General features: G+C 40.3%; 1 protein-coding gene across 5 annotated transcripts in view; it reads right to left on the reverse strand.

Annotated features, from left to right (window-relative positions):
• sema6bb (sema domain, transmembrane domain (TM), and cytoplasmic domain, (semaphorin) 6Bb) overlaps positions 1-13,884 on the reverse strand; it is a 298,494-nt gene that overhangs the window by 152,380 nt on the left and 132,230 nt on the right. For 2 of the 5 annotated variants that reach the window (XM_088349350.1, XM_088349351.1), the window contains one exon: positions 12,374-12,437. The exons of the other annotated variants lie outside the window; for them this stretch is intronic. The gene's annotated coding sequence lies outside the window, so the exon portion shown is untranslated. The remainder of the gene's footprint in view (positions 1-12,373; positions 12,438-13,884) is intronic. 5 annotated transcript variants of the gene reach the window in all.

The raw sequence follows: 13,884 nt of genomic DNA on the forward strand, positions 1-13,884 counted from the left end.
AGACGACACTCAACTCTTTCTTCCGTTGGAGGAATCTTCCACACTAAACTGTGGAAATTTGGAGGCCTGCCTCACTGAGATAAAAGAGTGGATGTCACTCAATTTCTTGCGTCTTAACTCTGAAAAGACCGAAATGTTAGTCATTGGTCCATCTAAATGCCGTGACTTATTCGCAAAAACTGCTGTGAACATTGACAAATGTCACATCACACAGAGTGACTCAGTTAAAAATTTAGGTGTCATATTTGACCCTGATCTAACCTTTGAGATGCATGTAAAGAAAATTACTAGAACCGCTTTCTTCCATCTTCGTAACATTGCCAAAATCCGTTCAATACTGTCTCAGTCTGATGCGGAAACTATAATTCATGCATTTGTTACCTCCCGTCTCGATTACTGTAATGCACTACTCTCCGGTCTCCCGAAGTCCAGAATCAAGTCTCTTCAGCTAGTACAAAATGCCGCAGCGAGGCTTTTAACTAGGACAAAAAAGTACGATCACATAACACCGATTTTGGCTAACTTGCACTGGCTCCCAGTGAGCCAAAGATGTGACTTCAAGGTTCTCTTAGTATTGTACAAAATCATACATGGACTTGCTCCCTCTTATCTTTCAGATCTGATCTGCCCCTATGTCCCGGTCCGAAGCCTACGATCTGAGAGTGCCGGTCTTCTGGTGATCCCGAGAGCAAAGAAGTGTTCTGCTGGATCGAGAGCGTTCTCCATCCGGGCACCGGTGCTGTGGAATGCTCTTCCCCCTGAGATCCGATCTGCAACCTCAGTGGAAATGTTTAAATCTAAACTTAAAACTCACTTCTACTCCATTGCATATGAATAATAACCTACTCTTCTTGTCGGCTGAAAAATAGTCTGTGTAACATAGTGTACTAATCTGTGAAGCCCTTAGAGACTTATTGTGATTAAAGGCTATACAAATAAAAATGACTTGACTTGACTTGACTTGACTAGATGAGATCTATACTGGATACAGGATAACGGGGCTTGGATCAGGGATCTATACAGGATAGAGGATAACAGGGCTTGGATAAGGGATCGATACAAGATACAGGATATGGGACAGACGCAATCGATACAGGATACAGGGTACAGGATAACTAGGCTTGGATCAGAGATTGATACAGGATATGGGTATCTGGGAGAGGAAAACGAGAGCCAGAGTCAAAATGCTTGCCTTGCAGGTGCGGAGGTTCGTTGACGAACTGACAAGGAATGAATGAGAGCACTGAGTTTGAATAGGGAGGGGAACCAATCAGGACACGAGCAGCAGTCATCGCCAAACGAGCGGGCAATGGGTAATCATGACAAAATAATACATAGTGCCACTTTAAAGTAATAATATATTAAGAAACACCGAGTTGAAAACAGGGGCAAGGTTTTTGTTTAATATGTGAATTTAAAATAGGAAAATGTGACATATTTAAAAGCACTTTCTAGGAAAAACAATTAAATATTTGATGTATATATATATATATATATATATATATATATATATATATATATATATATATATACAAAAGAAAAACTAAAGTATTGTATTGCAAGACTTGTTGGGAGAACTGAGCAAGTATTGATACTAGATATCAGTATCGATGCCTATAAAGCCTTGTTTACCGGTATTAGTACTACAGATAGTGGCAAATACAAATATCGACTGTTCTCTGGTGGCCTTTTTTACTATCACAAACTACAAATTAGTTTAAGAACAGAGGGAAATATATTTATTTTAATTGCATTACATTTTAAGGATACATTTTTAACTTGGGATTTAAAAATAGTTTGAGTACTCTTGGTAATGTTTGTATTGAAGACACCTCAACAGTCTAGAATCGGTTCTGGTTTCAGTCAGAAGAAAAGTGACATTGTTTTTTGTTGCACTACACAATACAGCACCATCCAGAGGTAAAATATTACACAGATTCCCTTTGAGTCAAAGCTATAAGAAGACAAAATAGGAAAACATTTTCAAGTCTGAAATCCAATAAGTTTAAAAAGAAAATACAGACGCTGCACGACCTACGAACGAGTTAGATTCTGGACGATAGTTGCTTCAGTGCTATATTTTATATGTCTCTGGTTTATATAAGGATGTTTAAGGTTTATATAAGTAACCTGCATTGTTTAGAAACTGAAAAATAAACGTTTAGAAAAATAAAATGCTCCATAAAGGTAAATAAAGTTGAGTTAAACTTACTTTTGGAAGATGAGCCTCGATAGGCCCTCCTCCATGGTAAAAAAGTGGCAATAAAAAAGCGTTCTGACCATTTTCTCAACCGCATCAAGCTTTTTTTTATTCCAAATTCATCTCAAATGAAACGCCTGTTATTTACACTTTACTGAATGGATGCACAAGATATTAAACAGTAAAGTTCTTAGGAGATAGATTATAGTATGTTTACACACAAACTAGGAAGAAGCTGGATTTCTTTTTCGGGGTGGATGTTGGCTCACAGCGCCATACGGCAGAAAGAAGCACTACAGTAGGAAAAAGGCGGACACAATACAAAATTTAACATACAGCAATGTCCGGATATTTTTCGACACCCCGAAAAAAATGATCGTATCTACCGATTTGCGAAAGTCGAATGTTCATAAGTAGAGGGGCGTCTGTAGACACGAGAATTACTATTTTGGTAATGGTGTGAATCTACAGGAAAAACAAATTTCCCAAAAGTCTTAAAATTCTAAGAGAGAAACGAAATATGTGTGTGGGGGTGTGAGCGCTCTTGCCGCCCGCTGCGAGCATATGGTGTCGGACGCACCCTCCAACATCTGTTGCTTGTTCCTGTTCATTTTAGCACAGCTAAGTGGCGCCCATTACAATTCCGTGTGTAAGCGAATTAACTCTAATCCAATTCGGCCATGTAACTAATCAAAGCGGAAAAAAACAATGACAACATCCTCAAAATGGAGAAAGATCGGCGGCGGGCACTTTGGTCTTGAAACTCAACGTCTGGAATTGCTCAGCTTAAAGCGATGCTCACATTTCAGTGTATTTACAATCATAGCAAGACTAATTTATTGCCCCGAAAAAAACAGAGGTTGAGATTTCTGACTTATTTCTGTATACATTATATTGGCAGCATGACGTTCCGGAACAAGCTTAAAGGGACAGTGTGTACGATTTAATAATTCCACTTTCCGATTATGTCAAAACAAACACGTTTTAGAACGCCAGAATATTGAAATGTGTCACTTCATATAGTCATAAGTGGTTAAGGGTTTTCAGTTATATTCATTCATTCAAATCATCTCATCGATCTTTACTCAAATTAGTCATTTAAAAGGACAGTGTGTAATATTCAACCACTACATATCACTCTAGTGTGTAGTGCAAGCAAAAACATGTGCCACAAAGACCACGGAAGATAACAAACTACAGCCATCCATTATCTGCACCGCTTATCCTCAGTAGGGTCGCGGGGATGCTGGAGCCCATCCCAGCGATCTTCGGGCAGTAGGCAGGGGACACCGTGAACTGCTTGCCATCCAGTCGCGGGGCACACAAAGACAGACAACTCACTCGCTCATTAGGTTAATTGGACCAGCCAATTAACCTAACATGCATGTTTTTAGAATGTGGGCGGGAACCAGAGTGCCCGGAGGAAACCCACGCAATCACGGGGAGAACATGCAAACTCCACACAGGAAGGTTTGATCTCACATCCTCCGAACTGTGCCACATACGCGCTAAGCACTGCACCCCCATGCTGCCTGACAAACTACATATACACAAAATAACCAAACCACACTATGTTTCTCATTTGCAGAGAAAGAAAAAAAAGGAGGAGAAGGAAGGAAAAAAGGAAAAGGGGAAAGAGAATGAAAAAAGATGAGGGAAAGGGAAATAAAGAATAAGAAATAAAAAGGGAAAAACAAGAGAGTAAAGAGTAAAGAAAAAACAAATACAGAAATAAAAAGAAGGGAAAAAAAATCACAAAAAGACAAAAAGCACAAAAAGTAACTTGGGGTTTGACAGCAGCAATAGGGCGGAAAATTGTGTCAGCTACCACTAAGTGAGCCTAATGTTATATATAGATTAATTAAACATTTCTTGGCCAACTAGTATTTAAAAACATGCATGTTTACATGATCTTTTATGCATTATTTTATTGTTATCAAAATATTATTTTTTAATGTGTAGATTTTTAACCACTAGGTTATCCTAAAATACACACTGTCCCTTTTATGGTAAATGATGCAGCTTATAATGATCAATTTATCCAAAGGTACTTATTTACTTACTGTTTTATTGGGGCGGCAGTAGCTCAGGAGGTTGAGCGATCGTTTTAGGATTAAGGGATCCCAGTTCGAATCCCGGCTTGTCCGTGTTACATGTCGAAGTGTCCTTGGGTAAGACATTGAACCCCCAATTACCCCCAATAAGCAGGTTAGCGCCTTACATGGCTGCACAGATCACGGCCGCTATTGGAAAATGTGAAGCACAATGTAAAGCGCTTTGGGAAGTCATTGACTTGAAAAGAGCTATATAAATGCAGATCATTTCATTTTATTCACTTGTTGCCTCTATATATCCATTTGTCAGGACATTTCACAGTCGCTACTTTGTTCTAAGGTGTATTCTGATTCACTGTACGGTGGCCTGAGTCTTATCAAACCACCTGAAGGATTAAGCCTGTCAAAGGACTGCTGTGAAGAAGGTGCCTTGGGAACATTACACAAACTTTTGTGTTCCGCCCCTTTGGTATATAAATGATTGTCACAGTCTTGTTCTAAACTCACAAGACCAGAATATTCTGTCGCATTCATTTAATTTGTTTCATTAAAACAAAAACTCAAACTGCTCACTGCTTTTGTTTTAAACCATTTAGCCTCCCGACTCAGATGTTGATTAGAACATGCAGGGAAAGAAAAGGTCTGTCCTTGTTCAAGGAGTACAAATCATGATTAGAATAAATAGAAGTTCTTATATAAAAAGGAGGGAGGGATTCTATTGTTCTAAACATGATATATATAATTGCAGGCTCACACAAAGCAGCAAATTGTAACCTTATCAGAAGGCTTCATCTTGATCTTGATGGAGATTTTCTTACTTTCGCAGCCACCGCATTAGCATCAAAGTGAGGGTGGCCAATTACTCGGTGGGTGCGAGTGTCATCAGGGTCAGGGGATCAGGATGCGGTCACCGATGACCCGATTGGGCCGAAGATAAGCGCCATGAGATGAGCGCATATTCCCCCCCTCGCACTGAAATGCCATTGTGATTAACGAACTCGTGGCCTAAAGTGCATTCACTACTTACAGTATTTAGGTCACTTATGTAAAGTGAAAATGTCATAGATCCTGGAAGTAGGGCTGTAATTCTTATTATAGGCACTAGTACAGGGGTCCTGAAAGTATGGCTCAGGATTCATTTGTGACTCTTTTCATGAGTACATCTGGCAATTAGATAGAATTCACATTTTGGACCACATTAGGCCGAGAGAGCAATGCTGTTTTTCTACCACTAGTGGCAGGAGTATGTGTAGCAATTTTCTAACTTTTTTCTATCTCTTATAAATCGAATGGTAAAAAAGTCAAATCAAACGAATAACGGTTAACACACTTCCTCTCTGCTCTGCTCCGCCTCAGTCTTAAATTCTTGCCTGTGATTGGACCGTTGCCACACCGTTGGATGCTTGTAAGATAACATTGCTTGTGAGATAATCCATTCTGGGGAGATGCTGCCCCGTTTGGGTATTTTGGAGAAGGACTTTAATTGAACTTGATTAGGGTTATCCCTTATACTGCCGCAAAGCCCGTCTTCTCCTCTTTTAGGAACTGTTGTAATTTTTTTTATCCCAATGGTCACGGAGTTATGGTTATTCAAATACCGCTTGTAAAGAGGGGGCGCCCTATGGTAATAAGAGGGTTAAGGCTGGTAAGAAGACACTTTATTAGGATTATTCCTTGATATTTTTAAGGGCTATTACTAAACGTAGTTTGCACAAGTACAGACTTTCCCCTACTTACGAGCATTTGACTTACAAAAAATGGTAGTTACGAAAAAATTGCTGTACCGTAAATTCCGGACTATAGAGCGCACCTGACTATAAGCCGCACCCACCACTTTTTGAGTGATTTGGCACTTTTGTACTTATACAAGCTGCACCCATGTATAAGCCGCAGGCGCCAGCAGTCAAACTTGCAACAAAGTCATAAGCTTAACCCCGGGCCACGCTCTAAGTTTCACAATTGTAACTTCATAGATAGTATACAATTTCAGAACCACAGTTGACATCACAAATAGCAAATGATACCCGTAATTAAGGTATGATGCAGACTTGTAAAGTCGGGGTCCCGTTGCAAGTAATCCAAGGAAACAAAATGTATACTTCCAAAGTTAAGTGTGGAAAAAATATATATCCGCTATTGTCCGCTGCGACAACAGACAGATCTACCGGTAACTCAGCTTTACCACATTTCCCATCAGCCCGCGTTTTCTCCCCCCCTTATTTTTGATTCGTCCCTAGAACACATAACAGAATAAATCTCTAAAATAAATACATTACAAAAATATACAGTTGCAAATACATATTATACTGGCAACCAGTTCAGGGTGTCCCCTGCCCACTGCCCGATGATTGCTGGGATGGGCTCCAGCACCCTTGCAACCCTACTGAGGATAAGCGGTGCAGCTAATGAGATGAGATGAGATGAGATGTATATAACTTTCATCCCAAACCGTGCCTTTAAAAAGTACCAACACGCTAGTAGGATCACGCTCGCAATGTATCAAACATACCTGGGAATAAAGGCACTCCGTAGATGTGAAATTCACGTTATATCATCTTGAACTCCCTTCTTACAACTATCGCCATCAATGGCATCTTCCTCAGTATCGGAACATGCCTTTACTTTACAGAAAATATATGCTAAAACTTAGAGATTGTGGACTTTCTGGCGCATATATTCAACTAGTCTCAATCTTACCTCTCAAATTCCTGCGCCGCTGGTGGCCTTTAGAAAAAATCCCTAAATTAGCCGCTTCACTGAATAAGCCGCAGGGCTGAATATTTGGGTAAAAAGTAGCGGCTTATAGTCCAGAATTTACGGTAATTAGTTTTTGATTCCTAAAGTGAAAACCGGGACTGTGTCACATAGCTAAAGGGAAATAGTTGCGTATCCTTCTTGGTTACAGCAGCTTGTGACATTTTACGAAAAGGTTGCTAGCACCTTGTTTTGAAAACATTATTTACAAAAGAAATGACAGAAAATTTAATTTTAAAGATTTGAAGTATCTACGAGAGGGAGACACATTTTAAGTGGAATATTTGCTGATGTTAAACTCAGGCATAATTATTATATAAAATCATCAAACAATAAAAAAATATGCTTTAGATTTTGTGTGGATTGCTGGGATTGGCGGGTTTGTGAGGCTTTCTTTTTAAACCCCTAAAAAAATGCTTTCATGGGTCTGAGTCCAAAAGGTCCCTGACTCCTACACTGGAACAATTGGAAGTTATGTGAATGTACTTTTACTTAAATGGACAGTGTGTATTATTTAGTCAAGTCAAGTCATGTTTATTTGTATAGCCTTTCATCACAAAGTCTCAAAGGGCTGCACAGAATCAACTATTGCAAACTGCAGACTATTATGACACCATCCCATCATGAGGGCAATTAATACATATTGTGAGTGGCTCAGGAGGTAGCGCGCTCGTCTTCAAGAGATCGCAGTTCGAATCCCGGCTCCTCCGTGTTACATGTCGAAGTGTCCTTGGGTAAGACACTGAACCCCTAATGCGCCCAATAAGCAGGTTAGCGCATTACATGGCTGCACGGCCGCCATTGAGAAATGTGGAGCACATCGTAAAGCGCTTTGGGAAGTCTTGACTTGAAAAGCGCTTTATAAATTCAGATCATTTCATTTTCATTTCATTTCATTTCATAAAACATAGGTTATTCATATGCCATAGAGTAGAAGTGTGTTTTAAGCTTAGATTTAAACATTTCCACTGAGGTTGCAGATCGAATCTCATTATTCCACAGCACCGGGGCCCGGATGGAGAACGCTCTTGAATCTGCGGATCTCTTCTTGGCTCTTGGGATCACTAGTAGACCAGCGTTTTCAGAGCGAAGGCTCCGGACCGGAACATAGGGGGAAATTAATTCTGAAGGATATGAGGGAGCAAGTCCATGCATGATTTTGTATACTACCAACAGAACCTTAAAATTACGTCTTAAGCTAACAGGGAGCGAATGCAGATTAGCTAAAATCGGGGTAATGTAATCAAACTTTGGTGTCTAAGTAAAAGCCTCGCTGCAGCATTTTGTACCAGCTGAAGGCTCTTGATTTTGGACTTCGGGAGACCGGAGAGTAGTGTATTACAGTAATCGAGACTGGATGTAACAAACGCATGAATTATAATCCCCGCATCCAAATGAGACAGCATAGGGAGAATTTTAGCAATGTTGCAAAGATGGAAAAAAGCTTTTCTAGTAATATTCTTCACGTGTGTTTGAAGGGACAGACCGAGGTCAAATATCTCATCTCATCTCATTAGCTGCACCGCTTATCCTCAGTAGGGTCGCGGGGGTGCTGGAGCCCATCCCAGCAATCATCGGGCAGTGAGCAGGGGACACCCTGAACTGGTTGCCAGCTAATCGCAGGGCACACAGGGACAGACAACTCATTAACACCTAGGGACAATTTGGACCGGCCAATCCACCTGAAATGCATGTCTTTGGAATGTGGTAGGAAACCGGAGTGCCCGGAGGAAACCCACGCAAGCACGGGGAGAACATACAACAGAGTGTGGATTTGAACCCACACAGGAGGTTCCCAAGACCTTAGAACTGTGCCTGCACACGCGCTAACCACTGCGCCGCCGTGCTGCCCGGGGTCAAATATGACATCTAAATTTTTGACTGAGTCACACTGGGTGATATTACGTTTGTCAATGTTCACAGCAGTTTTTGAGAACAAGTCACGGCATTTAGATGGACCTTCTAGTCGTACAAAAAAACATTAATTCAGTAAAAAATGTTGAATAATGGGGAAAAATACATGAACAATCATTAATTTTCATAAATATTCATAGGTCAAAACATTTGCATTTGTATTTATTTTCTTACAGTAGTAGTCGCCAACATGTTTGGCATCTTATTAGGCACTGTTTTTTGTTGGCATTGGACAATACAGTGACATCTAGTGGTCCAGTATTACACAATGTACCTTTAAAAGAGAAATCATTTTTTACCCATCTCCAATATTTTGGTATACAATGAGAGACATGGGTTGAAGAATTTCCATTAATGAGTAAAAGAAAGTGTGATTGATTTGAGAAACAAAAGGAAAAAAAAGGTTTTCCTAAGATGTGTTGTCAATTCTGGTCATAAGTCTATTACTTGATGTGTTAAGAGTTGTTTTGATGAAACTCAAAAGTAAATGTTTTGTTTATATCCTGCCTGCATTTCATCATGTCAAAGTGTCATTTATTTATAAGTTACCGTCTCATGAAAATATTTGGTTCATTCCCAACACTGCCAGCAGCTATTTAGCGAAAAAAAAACGATTGACAACAAAAAGAAAACAAACATATCAAGTGTCAATGTGAGGTGTATGTGCAAGCACAACGAGCAGCTAGAGCTAAATCTGCAGATGCTTATCAAACAAAGAAATATCCATAGATTAGAATACAGCCGAAGCTTTGCAGGGTAGAAACCGCCATCATCCCAGATTGATTGACGGTGACGGGGGGTGGCTCCCCAGCCAAGCACCAGCAGGATCCAGATGGCAGGGGGTGGGAGTATCCTCAGGAAAACCGCAGGGCTCGCATTTTCGACTAATGAAATTGGACTTGTAAAGTCAGCGGCGCTCGGCTCGGCTCCCGACGGGGATTTAACGCGGCAATTTGCCCGACTCCTGGCAAAGTCGCCCAGGAAACGTCGAGCTGTCACCGCCACGATAAAGTCGCAGGCCGAGGCATCGGAACATGGCGCGATCGATGATGTCGCTCCTCCTCGGCCAGCTTTTTGATCCAAGGTGGTTGCACCTAAACCTGAGAGGTGATGAAAGGAAATAAACCAACCGCAGACATACTGTGCGTCTGGCCGTCAGTTGATGAGGTAGTTTAAGCTCCTGGAAAGGTTTTGATCACATTCGATGAAGCCGCCGCGCTCGTTTGCTTCTACCTCTTGGCATTCACTCCGTTGCCATGCTTCAGGTTTTACAGGTTGATGTCTCTAGCACCAGCTATCATTTAGATAGTCCTTAGTGTGTCAGTTATAGATGGATGCATTGCATTTGTCTATTTTGTCCTCATACCAGTTCTTTTTGTATGATTTTCCAAACCTGATTTTACTGGGTAGATTTTCCCCAGTTGATCCAACAAATAACACGAATAGGTGGTTGATGGGTGACTCTAAACTGTCCTTAGCCATGACTGCCAATGTGTATGGCCTTTTTTCAGTCTTAAGGCTGGTGACCAGTTTAGGGTGTACCCCGCTTATTGCTCTTAAGTGAGCTGGGATAGGATTCAGAACCTCCACGGCTCCCAAGACACTGAAGGAATGAATGACTTTCTATCGCCTGTGGTGTAATTGCTACGTGAGTGGAATCTACATCAAAATCATCGTTACATCTAAAGATCTATTAATCCAGAGATTTGTCAATTATTTGGTTTTTCAATAGTTCCGCTCCTGGATCTTTTCATCCAGTTACATGCCTATACTCCCAACCATCCAAGCACAGATCTGACCAGTGTATTTATACGGGGATCTCCCCACAGTGTCATTTTTCCATTGATTTATATATACAAGGATCACCTATTTATGTATTTATCTATACATTTGTCAGCGGTCCTATTTAATAATAGATCTATCTTTACATTTATTCAGATAAATGGTAATGGTTGCATGCAACATTGATGTGTCTATGCATGGATCCAACAATCGATTAATTTTTTTCAGATATTGGTCCATGTTGACACATCCATACATATAACATCCGAAAATCCCTCTACAGATCCATTTATTCATCCATGGATCTGCACTTAGTCCTGTCCATCAATTGAACCACCAATCCAAAGATATATTCATGGTAATATTAATTCAGAGATCTGTTTATGCTCCCATTTATCCAAGGATCCATCCTCAGACCTGCTTATTAAGAAACCTTGCATGGTTCCATCCTTCCGTAGAACTATCCATCCACATCCACATTCATAAAAGCATCCATCCATGGGTCCCTTGTCTGATCATCCATTAAAGGATGTATCTGTCCATCTATCTTTATCAATTCATTTATTTGCCCATTCTCTTCATCAGCTAGTTTGTCGTTCTGATAAAATGTCAGAACAGAGTCACCAGATAAAAGCTTGCTCCATTTTTCCCTTGAGTTCATCTGACACGTATTATGAACAAGATTCTCTAAGAGATTGTCATATAATAACTAAAGATTATTGTGCCATAGATGTGTTTTCTTAGCATGTCAAAGAAAATCTGTATTATTTATAACAACAAACAAACCTTTGTGTTTGATTGATTTTTAATCATGACTTCACAAAGCCTCTCTCCTCAATTGTGACGGATGGATTTTCTCTTTAGCCTCCCGCTGTTCTCAGAGTGTGTTTTCTTTTTATGGTTAATGCAGTGGTGCTGGATTCCTCCTCCTCCTCCGCTGGTTTGAAGAGTGATTTATGGACTCGGCCCCTGAACCCTGCCCCGCTAATGACGGTTGTAAACTGCCAGATAGGTCGAAGGTCAGCCCTATTGCCGCCATCGTGATGTGACTGAATGTTTGGTACCCGTCTGATGCCTTCCGCGCACTGTTGAGTAGGAGTCAAAGGACTGAATCATCATACCGAGTCATGTGAAGGGTAGGCAAATAAAAGGGAATCCGATCAAACTCTGATCTCAGCTCTTGTGCTTCACTCCCCTGAAACACGGCCCGCTAATTAACAACGAGATACGGGACGGAATGTCTTTGTTGTACTCCCTGTACTGAATAGTCCAGATGCTCTGTTGCCCAGTGTCCCAGCAGCCTTAATTTGGAGCCCTGTGAAGGTTAATGACGGTCACGCGACTCCGCCGAGAGCTCCAATTCATGATATCAAGTCATCAGCATCCAACTATAATGTAACCACATAATCGTTTGGGACTTTTAATGGGACTGCAACTATTACTTCATTCCGGTGTCAATCTTTATATTTACGACAGTCTGAATCCTGTATTGCAATTGTGTTCACTGCAGACTTGAGTTGGACAATTTTTTTTTACAGATTTTAGGACATGGGACTTGATTGGCTAAAGCTTGTAAAAAGGCACTGGTGAAAAAACCTTTTTTGGGGAGGAATATATTTTTTTAAGTGTATAGAAAATTTGAGAAATGACCATAATGGTTTTTTTTTACCTTTTGCTGCAGCGCACATAGTGTCCTCATTGGCTTCATGCCCCGCATCCCCTTTTATGTAGTCCTGCAAGCAGTTAGGATGGGTGATACTTTTAGAATTTTTAGCATTTGACTGGATTCGGCGTAAAATTTCTTTGATGCTAGCATTGGCAACTAGCTTGCCATGTGCGGTAGCTAGCAATATCAGCTAGAATGGTAGATGTGTATAGTTTTTGCGGCAGTTGCTAGCCCGGGGTCGGGGCATATTTGCTTCAACAATAGCATTACCCGCCAACTTTCCAGATGCGGTAGCTAGCCATACCGGCTACTGTGGTGGATTTGTATAATGTTTGCTGAAGTTGCTGACCTGGATTCAAAGCATATTTGTTTCGATACTTGTATTACCTTTTATCTTTCCGGATGCGGCGGTTGTAATAGTGGTTACAGTTACAGATGCTTGCATTAATTACTATATTTGCAAACATTGCATTTCCCATAGAAAGCTAGCTATGTATTAAAAGCAAGATGATCAATATATTAATTAGCCCAGAATAATATTTATTTGGTTGCTCATTATCAACTATAAGCTGTTTAATCTTCTGCATTGTCATACATGCCAACCTTTTGACATTAAAGAAGCGGTAGATGTTATCGCACACTCTATTTTCAAGCGTGAAACACAATCCCTCTCCAGAATATAAATAAAACAAGAACAAGTGTTTGGTAAAAGCTGGAAGAAGCAAACCTTTACTAAAAAGGAAATCTAATGTGATCGTTGGTGCGTTATTTTTACACACAAAGACTTAGTTTCGCTTCAAGATAAAGCAGCTGTAGACTGAAATACTTTTCTTCAGTCAGAATTTTTGTTGCTGCCTTATATTGTAAAATAATAATAATAATTTAAAAAATGTTTGTTTTTTTAAATTAGTAAGTATACAAAATCATGCATGAACTTGCTCCATCATATCTGTCAGATTTAATTTCCCCCTATGTTCCGGTCCGGAGCCTTCGCTCTGAAAATGCTGGTCTACTAGAGATCCCAAGAGCCAAGAAGAGATCCGCAAGTTCAAAAGCGTTCTCCATTTGGGCCCCGGTGCTGTGGAATGCTCTTCCCCCTGAGATTCAATCTTCAACCTCAGTGGAAATGTTTAAATCTAAGCTTAAAACACACTTCTATTCCATAGCATATAAATGACCTATATTTCATGTTGACAATATCTGTGTATGTTTGTTATTGCAACATCTATTGCAGCCTGGTCATCCTCATATTGAGGTTTTTGAGTTTTTCCTTGCCCTCATGTAGGTTTTAGATCAGGGGATGGTGTAATAATAGTATGTGGTTTGCAATAATCTGTGGTCTGTGCAGCCCTTTCAGACTCTTTGCGGTTAAGGGCTATACAAACAAACATGACTCGACTTGACTTAATCTAACGCATGAAAAGGTATTGTTGGGGACTATGTATTGTAATAAGCTACCTAAATATCAAACCATTATATAGCTGAAGCGCTTTTCAATCAAATATGTCATTATT

This window comes from Urocampus carinirostris, chromosome 12 (genome assembly GCF_059441175.1).
Source record: "Urocampus carinirostris isolate Australia breed hairy pipefish chromosome 12, RoL_Ucar_1.0, whole genome shotgun sequence".
Lineage (NCBI taxonomy): Eukaryota > Metazoa > Chordata > Actinopteri > Syngnathiformes > Syngnathidae > Urocampus > Urocampus carinirostris.